The sequence below is a fragment of the Peromyscus eremicus genome, chromosome 6, assembly GCF_949786415.1.
Source record: "Peromyscus eremicus chromosome 6, PerEre_H2_v1, whole genome shotgun sequence".
Lineage (NCBI taxonomy): Eukaryota > Metazoa > Chordata > Mammalia > Rodentia > Cricetidae > Peromyscus > Peromyscus eremicus.
In genome coordinates, this window is record NC_081421.1 from 20,478,969 (window position 1) to 20,493,540 (window position 14,572).

The 14,572-nt window shown below is 38.9% G+C and overlaps 1 protein-coding gene across 2 annotated transcripts in view; it reads left to right on the top strand.

Annotated features, from left to right (window-relative positions):
• Positions 1-14,572, top strand: part of Tbl1xr1 (TBL1X/Y related 1) — a 153,501-nt gene that overhangs the window by 97,212 nt on the left and 41,717 nt on the right. The gene's annotated exons all lie outside the window — the stretch shown is intronic.

Here is a 14,572-nt window from a genome sequence, read left to right on the forward strand (position 1 = left end):
TAGCAACTTTCCTCGGGGCTTGTGTTTGTCTTAGCCAGTCAGTGAAAAACATTCGCGACAGAGTTTTTCCATAGCTCCTTCGGAGAGATTTTCTCCCACTGATTTTATTCTCATTTTGCTTGTTCCTCCCTTCCCCAGATGCAGAGCTTCAGGTATCTGTCTGCGGCTCTGTTCCCCTCCTAGCTGCTTTTGGAGGTAGGGGCTTTCTTTCTCCCCCTGAATCGGCCTCGAATTCTAGCAGCTTTTCACAGGTCATGTATTTTCTGGGAAGGTATCTGTCCCTTCTGTTTCTTTAGAGTCTATTTCCCAGACAGTTCCTAGTTTGGTCTCAGTTTACCCCCTCTACCCCAGAAACAGTTTCCGACACTACAGTGGCGGCTTTCCCTGCTACTGAAGGTAGGGGCTTTTTGTCCGTTTTCCAGGTCTGTGTGGTTTGCGTACAGACTGAAAATCTAACAAAGGAGGTTTTTGCCATTTCTAAACTCCCATTAGGACAGGTTTTTTGCCTCATCAGGCCTTCACCTGGCCCAGTCCCCCAGTGGGTTGCGTTTGTTTGTCTGGGTGCTCAAGGACAGAGCTTATGCCAGAGGCAATCACCCTTAGGGCCACACTCCATCTCACGGGAGTCAGTTGAAACAAAGCTTTTCTCAAAGAGGTGTTTTCTCTGACAGAAAAGAAAGCTTTACTAGTTCTGTTCTGCCCTGGCTGGGCTCTTTCCCCAGACAGCGTTCTGACTCAGCAGCACAACTGCTTCAGACACAGTTCAGCTTTACTGTTTTTCCAGAAAGGTCCTTTCTCTGATAGGAAAGCTTTTTCTCATTTCTTTTTGCAGCTGTGGACCTATAAACATGGGATTTGTAGGAAAGCAGACAACTGTGCCGTTCCCACTGGCTTTAGTTTTGTTTGTTCATTATCAATCTTCCCCTGGGTCCTGCACCTTCCTGCCTCATCTATGTGCTCCAGGAAGTTTACCACTGTAGGAACCCTAGTATCCCCAAAATGCACTCCAACTCAGAGATGCTGGCCAGTCGCCTCTGGGTTTTTGGTCAGAAGTGAGGATACAATGCTAACAGTTTGCATGCGTCAGGGGATCTTTGCATTAGGACGAATAGGAGCACTTTTTCATTCTGAAACGCTCACTCAGAAACACAACCCTTGATGCCTCAGCTCAGCTGTAACTGAAAAGCTTGGCTTTTTTGCTTTGCTCAGGTAAAGTTTCCTGCCCTTTTGGGCTCTGTAGCTCTTTACCCACACTCTCCCAAGTGTTTCCCTCAGGGTACTCTGACCCACTGTCTTTTACTGGCTTGAAGAGACAGAGCTTAGAAGAGGTTTTTAGGAACTCATCCCTGCCTCCTGCATTGCAGGGAGGATTTTTATAGCTTGAAAGAGAACTTAGGTTTTGCTGTCTTAAGAGGTTTGTTGTTTTCCCTTAGAGCTAATCACAGGTGGTCCCCATACTAATATCTTCAGGTGATTCTAATTTTTGTCCTTCTAAGAAAGTTAAAGTCTTTAGTTTTTAAGTTTAAGAGAGCTTTTGAGAAAGATGAAGGCTTTTTAGAGAGATTTTTTCCCCCAAAGTTTTCTAAGAAAAGCTTTATAGTTTAAGAGAAAGATTCCCCCCCCCCCCCCAGGAGAAAGACCAGCTTTTTCCAAAACTTCCCAACTTTAAACTTTGGCTTTTTACACCCCCATTTTTGCCTCAGGGAGAAATCACTTTCTCCTGCCGCTTGGACTTAGCATTTCAGCTGTCCCCAGGACAAAAGCTTCCATAGGAAACTTTTTCTTCCCCATAAGCTCAAAGAAGAGCTTTTTTTACTACCCGTAAAGCCCAAAAAAAGATTTTTTTCCCAGTTTGCGTTCATAGCCCCCAAAGTTAGAAAATTGAAGAGTTTTTCTGTCTAGTTGCCTTACTTATTTTTTCCTACACAATCTTACACTTCTAAGTTTTTCCTAAACTATATTATTACGCTATACCTTATATTTTTCACAGATAGAAATTGAGAAAGGGATAGAAGATAGAAAATTTTGACAGAAGAGAATTTTGCTGCAGCATCGGACATCCTTCCAGTCCGCTTTCTTTTTCTCTCGAGATAAAACCCCTGCCTCTCAATAATATATATAAAATATATATATTTTCCATAACACCGGCATGCCTCATCCACTGGCAGGGCTGAACTCAGCACTTTCGCCAAAAACTCTGTAATAAAACTATTATTTTCCTTTATCTTTAGTCCCTATTACTTTGTCTTTAGTCCCTGTTCATTTGTCTTTAGTCTCCCCTTTTTTTAGTCCCCCTTTTTTTCTTTAGTCCCTTTTTTTTTTCTTTAGTCCCTGTTCGGGCGCCATTCTGTGGGGCATTTACCCAACCACCCCCACAGTTCCCCAGAATTTTCTTGAGTGCGAGCAGCAGGAAATATTAGATAGAAGGATTTATTGTGGAGAATATCGTGGAGATAAACAGATAGAAAATAAAGGATAGCCTCGAGAGGGCCTGGAATCTATTCCAACGGGCCCCCGACTGTCTCTGCCCCAGGGTTTTTATAGAGACGCCAAGGGGTGGAGCAAAAGACCTCCTCCCCCAGCACAGCCAAGTGCAGACCATCCCAGACACCTGCACTCAGGCCCGTGGTCTAATCATCCTCTATGAGGACCTGCTGGGTAAAGCCACGAGGAACCCGAGAACGGGCTCCCACATTTGGCCAAGATCTGAGAAGAGATAAGAGAGCAGTTTGTGTGAGCAAAATACCAAAAGCCAAGAATTATGAGCCAAAACCATAGTATACTTGGTAACAGAATAGCCTGTGTCACAGGGAAGAGGGTGTGTTTATGTTGCAAGATGCTTTTTTCCCCTCCTGTATTGATGCTTACGTGGCCTCAGGTTGGCTCATATGCCCCCTTGGTAAGACCTTACCAGTTTGGGGTAACTTGATTGCTTTCTGATTTGATAGATACTACAGTGTCACATGGTTTTTCAGGTCACTGAAAGACTATTTCAGGTTGAGTGAAAACTATACTACTTGTGCACAAAAGGGAGTGTTTCTAGGGACTTTATCAGTGAATATATTTAGTAGCATCTGTGTGGGTGTGGTGGGGTTTGCAGGGACAGGTTTATTGGGTTATGGAGACCAAGAAGTCTGACTTGCCATCTGCAAGTGGCAGAACGTGAATGAGCACTCCAGAGCCTCAGAGTCCGGCAGATAATGTGTGTGTAAGTGGAGGCCTAAGTAAGGCAAGAGAGCCTAGAGAACTGGTGCAAGCCTGCAGTTGGGCCAGAGGGCAGGGGAGTGGTGTCAGAGCTCTAAAGGCCTAGGTCTGAGGGGAAGAGGTATGTTGGAGAAGTGTCAAGAAGGAGAAAGCCAGAGCCTTCTATGTGTTTGCTCTGGAATGAGTGGCAGATGAAGGTGGATCATACTTAGTCCGTAATTCCTAGGGTAACTGTGCCTCAATTGATGCTTAGATCCTCTGATAATGGCCTGTTCTGTAAACTGCCATATTTGAATTTCCTTCCATCCATGTTTCTTTTGAAGCTTCCTAAGTATCACCATCAGACTAATATTTTATGGAATCTCTTGCATAATGTGAATTTGAAATTTTAAATCCTTATTTTTATTATTCTTTAATTATTTTCTTAGATGCCTCGGCCTGGGATTACAGGCATGTGCTGTTAACGCCCAGCTCTGTACCCATTGTTCGTTTACTGCTGCTGTTTTAAAGCAGGGTCTCATGTCATTCACTCTTAAGCTCACTCTGTAGCTAGTGATACTGAAATCTACTTATCAAGTTCTGGTATCAGAGTTGTGCTCCCCCCATCTGTTTTTGTGTCACTGAAATAGCCATTATGTCAACTTTTACATTTTATTATATATTGAGCCATTGACGCTTAACAAATACATTAATTTTTTGAATCGGATCCCACATCACAGGGACCCACAGAGCTTTGCATGACATATTTATAAATACATTAAAGTTTTGGCATTTATTATCTACGTACACTAGCGTTTTGTAAAACTTAATCTGTCTGTGTACAGCTTAACAGTTGAGATTGAGATAAAGTGAGTAAAACCAAACATCTAGAAATATGTCACTGCAGTTTTCCTGGAAAGAGGCCTAAGGAAAGAATAGGTGCAGACATTGTTTTATTTTGATGAAGGCAAATTAAATCATGCAAATACTGTTGTGTATTATCCTATTCTAGAGTACCAGTTCGCACCCTCTAGGTTGCAACCCCTTTGACAAACCTCTGTCTCCAAAAATATTTACATTATGATCATAACAGTGGTAAAATTACAGTTATGCAATAGTAACGGAGGTAATTTTATGGTTGGGGTCACCACAGCATGAAGAACTGTATTAAAGGTTTGTAGTGTTAAGAAGGTTGAGAACCACTGCTCTACAGCATGAGGGTTTTTAAAGCAGTGGCTGCTGGATATTGGGCCATTTACTGCGGTTAGGTTTCTTTATGAAGGACCAGGTGTATCCCACTTTCCAGCTGAACTCAGAGCCAGATAAGCTAGGTGTGCCATGTTAGATAAGTACAGACTGCCTTTTAAAATGCTTCTAACTCAGCATGTCTGTCTGAAAAGGATATGTGTTGGAAGGTGAGTTAAAAACAATGTTGATTTATAAAGGGTGAGTGTAAGGTGTGTAGGCTGCACTCTACTTTACAAATGAAACGGGCAGCAAGGTTAAAGTGACTGTGCTTAATGTTAAAAGCTCTGGAAAAGAAACGTCAATTTCCTAGTTAGTTTTCAGAACTACTTCTTTGAAGACAAATACAGTGATGCTTTGGGACACAGAGGAAAGTATTGTGTGTCATTAGGTATGATATTTGAACAATTATCAAAGAGGGGAAGCATTTGGAGAATAGCATTTTTAATAGTTGTGGTTGGATCAGGAAGGTTTCTGACTAGGATGTCTGTTTTTAACCAGAATTCAAATAAGGGCTACTACTTGCTTTTCATGGCTGAATTTTTATTGGTTTTTGCTTTTAAATTTTCATTAGATATTGAAGATCAAAGCCAGACCTTGCACATGCTAGGGTGGCCATCTGCAAGGTTGCTAAAACGTTTCAAATTCCTCCCACTTACCAATAAAAAAATGATTCATTTGTACCGTGATATTCCCAAATATCTTTACCTGATCTTATCCAAAAGGCTAAGATGCAGTTAAGTGATTATGTCTGTAGTATTGTTTAATGTGTTGTACTCCTTCTGACATTTCTGGAAAGTGGTGATTAGAGAATTGATTTCCTCCACTTCGTATTCTTTGAGCATAGGTGGTGTCTTTACAGTAGACCAACATGGTATAACCCTTCTGGTTACGTTCCTTTCAGTGGTACTGATACTGACCAGCCAGTAAGATGTTGCTACCCTGGGTGTCATGAACACTGTCTTCTCATAATTCACGTTGAAATCTAGTCTCAATGTCTTATACTGAGGTGTGAGTTCTTGAGGAGGTGATGCATGTGGCTTCCATACGGCCTTCTCTAATATCCTTAGTGTTATCTTTCCCTCTATTCCTTCTCTACACTACCCTCCCATTACTCTGGCCACTTAAGCCTTCCTCTCCATTATTTTCCTTTTCCCCGTCATATCACCAGTACTTGTAGAATCCAGGAAACTAGAAAGGAACCATTGCTGGGGAGGGAACAGAAAGATCCTAAGGGAGGAGGCTTGTGGAACATGGGTGATGTGCAGGATAATCTGGCAGGCTCTACTTTACTGCTGTGTGCTCTGCAAACAGAAGTAGCTTACAGAGTACAGTGCTGTACCACGAAGAGATGAAATCTTCAGTATTTTTTTGTCTTATTGAGACATTTCCATTATTACAAATTTAACCTGATTTTTTGTTTATCTATATTTTGTTTATTTATTTTTTTATTTAATTCAAATTAGTAGTAGGCTTGAGGGTAATTTATGTTGTTGAGTGGCAGTGGAGGGTTTTAGTTGCTGAACAAGAGCCACTAGGATGAAGGCTCAGTCTGCTCAGGTGGGGAATCATACCTTATAACCATTGGTCGTAGTTCTTTTGAACTTGGAAATCTGATCTAAACCTATTATACTAAGCTTATTGATTAGTAGGGAAATTGAAAGTTAAAGCGTGTTACTAAAAAGTCCTTTTAGTAAACTCGCTCCCCCCCCCCCCCCCAAATTCCTTCAGGACTATGAATGACATCTTGTTGGGAACAGAATCTTTGGGGTTGTACTCAGCTCAAACTGAGTCATCAGAGCAAGCTTGCTTCAGTGTAGCGTTTTGATAAAACCAGCAAACTTTGGGCAGACACATAGAGAAGAGTGGATGCTGGCCACATGAAGATCAGAGAAGGAACCTCTGCTGCCCTGAACTGAGGGAAACATCTAGATGACTGCAATGACCCCTGAAAGGCCTACCATTGTGCTGAGTTTTGAGCTGTAGTCACTATAGCTGTGAGATGAGTTCTGTCTACTTGGTTCTGGCCACTCAGAAGCTGCAGCCAAAGGATGTGAACTTGAGTACTTCGGGCTTAAAGGCCTGCTTCTCTTAAGCCATCCTGTTTACAGTGATAAAGATGCTTTTATGGGGTAAATTACAGATACCCAAACATACTGTTTGTGTGCTCTGTTCTTAGAATACTGCTAGGGTTCTGGGGAGTTGGGGAGGAGGCAGTTCTCAAGGTAGAGGGTTTATTTACTGGACCAATCTCAATACTAGAAGTTGGTGTGTTAGTAGGTTGGATGGAGGTGGGAGGGCTGAGCTTACAGTTCTTTTTTCCCCGAGGCTTCTCAGTGGTCTATGGTAATAATAGCTTATGCAGAGGGATCTGGAAAAAAAAGAGTGCCCTGTCTGTCATCTTATGTTTGAGCATTTTCTAATTCATCCACAGTTTTCATGTAGTTACCACCTGTTGGTGGTGTGTATGTGTAGACTCTGTTTTTGACCTTGTTAGACACTTACGGTAAAGAGGGAAGGAAGTTTGGAATCAAGTCAGTTTATTAACAGGTAAAATCAGTACAGTATACTCATAATACAGAACAAAGCTGCCACAATGCTGCTGCCTCTTTGTTCTCAAGGGAGATGGGTACCAAACTGCCAGCCACGCTTCTCAGTGGTTCTCTGCCAGCTCCACACCATCTAAGAGAGAGCAAGTGTCTCCTTCCCTGGCTTCTTACTGGGACTAATCTCTCCAGAGAAGATGACACCCATTGGGCCAAGACACCCATTGGGCCAAGCCACTCATTACAATTGTCTAGCGGGTTGGCATCAATAATTCCCATAACATTTCTCCTTTTTTTTTTTTTGTCTAATTAAGAAGGAAGGTTCTAATCCTAACATAATAAAATTATATATAATAAAAACTATTATCAAGTATTTGTCCAGGAGAAAGGAAAGGTAATAACCTTAACAAAAATGAAACTACATATAACAAGAACAATTATCAAGTAAGTGAAGACTCTTAAGTTTTGTTTCTAATATGTTTTTAGCTAAGATTTGGGATGACTGTAACTGTAACTGTCTAGTCTTTAATTTTATCAAAGACCTGAGAAGGAAAATAATATTACCAGAGTAGGCAGGAAGTACAAGTAAGCGACTTCCAAAAATGTAAGAAATGACAGAAACAGAAATTGGCCCCTGAACAGTCCCCCACGGTTCCTCTGCAGCATCCATCTTTGGCCTATATGACCTAGGCCTGGGATAGCTGATGGAATTTTCAGAAACAGGAAAATTTGAAGGACTGTTCTACCCAGTCTTGGTAAAGTTCGGCAGTCACTTTTGTTGTGTGTGTCCTGCTTGTCTAGATTGGACAGCGTATTTACTGTCAGCAGTTGAGGCAAGGTCAGTTTCTTACTCAAAAAGGCCAGTTTTGAGAAAAAGAAAACAAACTCCACATGGAGTGTCTTTGGTTCCCGTTATCCTCTCGGTAGTAGATCAGAGCTGCCAGGAGCAGATGTGTCTAACGTCAAAAACATTCTAAGTTATTAAAGCATTTTAAATGCCGTATTCTGTAGGTCTATGAAGTGTTTCAAGATTACCTATTTGGAACATATCTCTGCATACCTAGAAAACCTAACTAACGTGACTATAGGTTTGACAAATATGGGTGACTATTAACCTGTAATTCTTAGTAACTTATATAGCTTGAAGGACTAACGCTTCACATTATATAAATAAGCAAGCTATAGAGTTAATACTTTAGGCAAAAATAGAAACAGACGTACAGTATAAGGACAATAACCTCGAAATTGTAACAATATAAAAAAATCTTAACCAGAGGCAGAAATGTATAATGCAATATGACAAAAATAACTTTGCATTTGTATCAGTATACAAAAATATCTTAAACAGAAGTAGGAACATATGTACAATATAACAAAAATAATTTTGAAATTGTATCGATATACAAAAATATCTTAAACATAAATAGAAACATATATACTGTATAACAAAAATATTGAACTTGTATCAATATACAAGAATCAATGTAATTTATTTAAAACTGATAGTTGCTTTTTTAGTTTACAAGTAGATTTAATAATCTACATTTTTATCCTATCATGCCTATCCCCCTTTTTCTATTCCAATGAGGTCCCTAAGTCTAATCTCTTTAGTTCTACCCCCAACCCTATAACAACTTATTACCTATCCCCTACAGATGACATTTATTTATAACCCTTAGAAAAACCAAAACCATCCACCCCACCTATTGAGAAACTGGGCATCCTGTTTTTAGAATTGCTTCCTGTTGTCCGGGGGTATGAGGGGGGCATGACAGTTTCTCTATGGGACCCTGAAAAAACTGAAACAACGGTTAAGTCTTAGAACTAGCTGCAACATTCATAGCCAGTCTCTGAGTAATGGTTAAAGCTCATCTGAAGATCTGGTTGGAGTGATGCAAGAAGGTGGAACATCTCAGCTAGCCTCCTCGGAATTGTCCTGAGCAGTTTGTAGTCCAGAGCTGATCTTTGGGTGATGTTTAACAGCTCAATGGCATTAATACAATTCAGGTAGAATCGTTGTTGTGGGGCCCCATCATCTTTTTGGAGACGTCAGAGATTGCTGTTAGGAAAATTTATTGTTCACTGTGGAAAACTTAAACATTATAAATATCAAAATGGAAAGTTTAAATTTTAAGATAGTATCATACCTAAAGAAAGTTCTAATGAGTCAAAATTGATTTGAGGGGAAAGAGATTTGTGGCAATAGTAGTCCCTAGATTTTGGTTTTCTTCTGTCCCATACCAGGTGATGACTCTTCTGATATGAGACAGAGACTCGGAATTTTCTTTTAACAACATGCTTGGGTTTCGTTAAAGAGAGAGCCACACTCCAACTCTGAAGCCAATTTTAGTATTTAATTAAGTTGAGACTACAAATATTTCTAGGGGTAAAGAGATTTTACCCTGTAGAAAATAATTATACCATTAAGCCAGATTATTCCTTTTCTTGGTAATTTTTTCCAGACAGTTCTCTCTTCTTTTTTAGATGTCTATCTGTCCAAAGGTCCTTGATGTCTTTAAGATGGATACTTTTATTTTCTTGCAAAGATCAAAACAGAGCCCTGCCCCCATCCTAATTTGAGTTTTTTCTTTTGACATATTGAATTATCACATCAGTTGATGAACAATCACTTCTCCTAGTCAAGAGATCTCTCCTGTTTGAATCCAATCTTTATTAATCTTGGGTTGATGAATAATCACTTCTCCTGATCAAGAGATCATTCCTGTTTTAATCGAATCTTTATTAATATTGTTGGTATCCATAGCTTTTCTTTTCCTGTGGAAACAAAAGCAAAACCCATTCCCCAACATAACACATATCCTGGTTTCCATTCTGAAGTCAGTACATCTTTAAAGTGCACAGGCTAATTTAATTCAGTAGTCTTTTCTACTGTCCAGTATCTCTATGCAGCTGTTATTTCTTTCACATTAGCATTTAGAAAATTGAAATAAAGCATTATGTAATCTATCTCTCAGGCCTTTATTACCCTTTCTGTTTATTTAGCATCTCCTTTAAAGTGCAATTAGATCTTTCTACAACCTCTTGTCCTGTTGTATTGTGTGGTACACCTGTAATATGCTTTATTTGTAATGTGCTGAAAAAACACCATTTTACTAGAGACATATATGCTGGAGCATTGTCTGTCTTAATTTGTACAGGTATTCCCATGTTGGCCATGGCTTCTAATAGATGAGTAATTACAGAATCAGCCTTTTCAGAACTCAAAGTAGTTGCTCATTGAAATCCTGAATATATATCTGTGGTGTGGTGTACATATTTTAATTTTCCAAATTCTGAAAAATGAAACATCCATTTTCCAAATTTCATTTCTTTGATTACACTTTGGGTTAATTCCTGAAGATAGTGGAGTTTGATTGTATAAGGAACAAGTAGGACATTATAATTTCCTTGGCTTGTTCCCAAGTGATGGAAAAATCCTTTTTCAAACCATTGCTATTGATGTGACTTTTTTTATGAAACTCGGAGGCCTCCAGCACTTTTCCTACTTCTAACTGATCATTTTCATCATTACATTACCTTATGCTGGAGGATCTGGCAGACCCATATGGGATCTGATATATGTTATGTATATGGAATGATTCCCATTCCTGACTATTCCCTGTAATCGTTCAAATAATGAAGTTAATTCAGATTTATCAGGAATAAATTCAGCAAATTCAATGTATAAAACAACTCTTTCTGCATATTGATAATTTACTTTATTTTTATATGCATTGGTATGAGGGTGTGAAATCACCTGGTACTGGAGCTACAGACAATTGTGAGCTGCCATGTGGGTGCTGGGAATTGAACCCAGGTCTCTGGAACACCAGCCAGTGCTCTTAACCACTGAGCCATCTCTCCAGCTCCTTTTCTGCATATTGGGAGCCAACAACTATATTAAAAGGTTCTGTAAAGTCCATTAATACCATGAGAATAACATATAATTCTGACTATTGGACAGAATCATAAGGGCTTTGAGCCACTTTAATTAAATTTCCTGATTTACAACCTGCCTTTCCTGATTTATTTGTATCATATAGAATGTAGGGGCTCCAGATATCGGTGTTCCTCATACAATGTGAGGAAGGACCAATTGGTTCTTTTTATGAATTGAAGTCTCTTGCTTTTGAGATATCTGTTGTTAATTTCTCTCAAAAAAAAATTACTGCAGATCTTTGCCAATGTTCATTTTCTGCCCATATAAAGAGGGAATTTCAGCATTAGAAAAATGCACTACAATTTCTGCTGGGTCCATTCCTGTCAATTGACAAAGTCTTAATTTTCATTTTAGACTCAACTCAGAAACCTTGTTCACATATGTCTTTAATTTTGCACTCTGTTTATGTGGTTAAAATATCCCCTAAGATAAATTTTTTTCTTCTGAATTAAAAATCCCTGTAGGGGATCTGTAGAGGGTAAAATAACCAGAATACAGTCAAGCTCTGGATCTAAATGATCCACATGTGCATCCTGTAATTTCTTTTCCACCAAAGCCAATTCTCTCTCAGTATCAGCTGATAATTGTCACCTTTTAGGTTTGAAACAAATTACTCAGTTCATGAGTTGTTACTCTAATAGTGGACTGTAGATAGGTAATGTTTCCCAGCAATTTTTGAAAGTCATTAAGAGTATGCAGTTGATCTCTCCTGACTTGTACCTTTTGGGGTTTAATTTTTGTGTAAACCTATTTTATATCCTAAGTAATTAATAGAATCTCCTCTTTGTATTTTTTTAGGAGGAATTTGTAATCCCAAGCAAGGCAAAACTTTCTTTACTTCTTCAAACATTTTTTCTAAAGTATCTACATTTGAATCAGCTAATAAGATATTGTCCATATAATAGTAAATTATAGATTTAGGAAACCACACAAATTATTCCCAACAGCTGTTGTACAAAATATTTGCATAGGGTAGGGCTATTTAACATCCCTTGTGGGAGAATCTTCCATTGAGATCTTTTAACAGGCTGAGAATTATAAGTAGGCACCTTGAAGGCAAATTTTTCCCTATCCTTTTCTTGTAGAGGTATATTGAAGAAACAGTCTTTTAAATCAATAACTATAATAGACCGTCCTTTAGGTAACAGAGAAGGCAGGAGAATTTCAGACTGTAGAGAGCCCATTGGCTGAATTACTTTATTTATGGCTCTGAAATTTGTCAGCATTCTCCGTTTTCCAGATTTCTTTTTAATAACAAATACAGGATAAGTCCAAGGACTGATTGATTCTTCAATTTTTTGCTGCTCCTGTACCAGCTGTTCTCAGGCCTGTAATTTTTCTGATGTCAAAGACCACTGGTCCACCCAGACAGGTTTGTCAGTTAACCATTTTAAAGATAGATTGTTGGTACCTATGAAAGATCAACAGCTGTTGTGTCCTTTTCTTGTACAGCCTGAATGGTTGGTGACTGTTCTTTACAATACTTTTTGATATTTTTCCCAGAAACATATGTTGGTTTATGGTCTGTTTCTGAGATTGGTGTAATGTTAATTTGGGTATTCCATTGCTGTAACAAAACACAGCCTCATAAATTCATTGCTGTGTTAGCAATATATGGCTTCAATTTTCCTCTCTGTCCTTCTGGTCCTATACATTGAACCCATCTTGTGTTTTGTTTTGAGATAAGGTTTCAATCCCTAAAAGCTGAACATCTGTCTCCTGAAGAAGCTAGTTTGGATGCCATGGTTCTGGTGCAATTATAGGTACATCTACTCCTGTGTCTAAAAGACCTTCAATTATAATGTCATTTATTTATACTCTTACCTTTGGCCTTTGATCATTTATTGAAATTTGCCAAAATATTTGTTTTATGATTTCTCCTGAATGTTTTGTTTTTATCTTCTAAAACTATTGTATCATCCTGATAAGTTAGCTTTTTACCATAGGCACTAGGCCCTTTAATTGCTCTGGGGAGGAGTTTCCCCCATGGTGACAGGGAATGACTGAACCAAGTTCAACATGGGGGCCTGTGAGAGACCCCTCAAGGCTTTTTCTGATGAGAAAGGGTTGTGTTGGCAGTCCCTTGTTGATCTGCATTCTTTGGTCCAATGTTGGCCTTTGCTGCGTCTTCTGCATAATCCAGAAGGTTAGGGCCTTCTGTTCGGGTTATCTCAAGAAGAAATGTTTCTAGGAACACCCTGCCTACAATTTCTTTTTAAGATGACATTGTTTACCACAATTAAAGCATTTAACATTTTGATTTTTCCTTAAGCCTTTGGAAATCACCTCTCCTACCCAAGTATCATCATAGTTAAGATACTCAATATTGACTGTGTGTTGGATCCATTCTTCTGTGGGTGCTGATCTGATAGCTAAAGGCCCAATTATCCTCCCGCATTGTAAATTAGCATTTTCAAAAGCTGAAGGTTGAATTAGTACTCATCTAACTTCTGGATCTGATATCATTCTTTTTACAGCTGAGGTCAATCTTTGTAAAAATTCAGCGAAGGGTTCTTTGGGCCTTGTACAACTTTTGTATATGGTTTGGACTTTTTTCCTGATTCTTGAATCTTGTCCCAAGCATTTAAGGCTGCTGCAAGGCATAGGGACAAGGTGTGTTCATCATCTATGTCAGCATAAAAGCCGTCACCAAGGATTTGATCTTGGGAAATCTCAAAACCTGTAACCCTACCTTGCTGTTCAAGGGCCTTAAATCCTTCTCTCAACCAGCTGTTCCATTCTAACTGATGACCATATTCCAATACTGCTGCAGCTAATTGTGTCCAGTTCTTTGGAGTAATTTTTGTTCTGAGAGCACCTTGCATTCAACATCTGCCTCACATATGCTGAATGCATACCATAGGAAACTATTGCTTCCTTAATATTCCTTAAGTCTAACATTTACGTAGGATTCCATTTATATCCTTTGGGATACTTGTCATCTGGTGGTCTTTCATAAATAGTAATGGGATAACTCATAGTTGGTGTTTTAACAACCTTAGGCTGCTCTTCTCTAATTCCATAAGGTAATGGTGATTTTGCTTCTCCTCTGAATTCTTCTGTGTCTAAATGCTTTTCTTATCAATTTTAATAAATTTTCCTAAGGCTTGTTACCAGTAGTTGTTTCTTTTAAGAGTTGTGTATCTTGATTAGTAAGCTGTTCTACAACTCACATATTACCAGTCACTTTTTTGTTCTCTTCATTTATAAATAACTCTAATGACTTCATCTTATCAGTAAGAGCTGTCTTATCCTTCTTAGTAACTGTTTGTAAGGCTTGCATTTTGTCAGCCATTTTCTTGTTTTGTTCTTTGGTAAATACCTCTCAGGCCTTTATCTTATTAGTCAAAGCTGTCCTCTTTACCTTAGTAATTATTTGTAAGTCTTGCATATCATGTTCCATGGCCTGTATCCTTTCAGTCAATTTCTCATGTTTAGTTTTTGTTTGTTTGTTTGTTTGTTTTTTTAGGATAAGATATGAATTGCCAGACTAAAAACCATTATGACCGAAATCGTATTGATCCTAGCTAGGCTGCTTATCTCATCAGGAATTTTCTAGCATTCCATCCATAGCAGCAGTGAGCAGGGTCCTAATTTCCTGCATTGTGATATTTGCAATCATTGACCCGGGAAGGTTTTACGATTGTCCTTTCCCCCT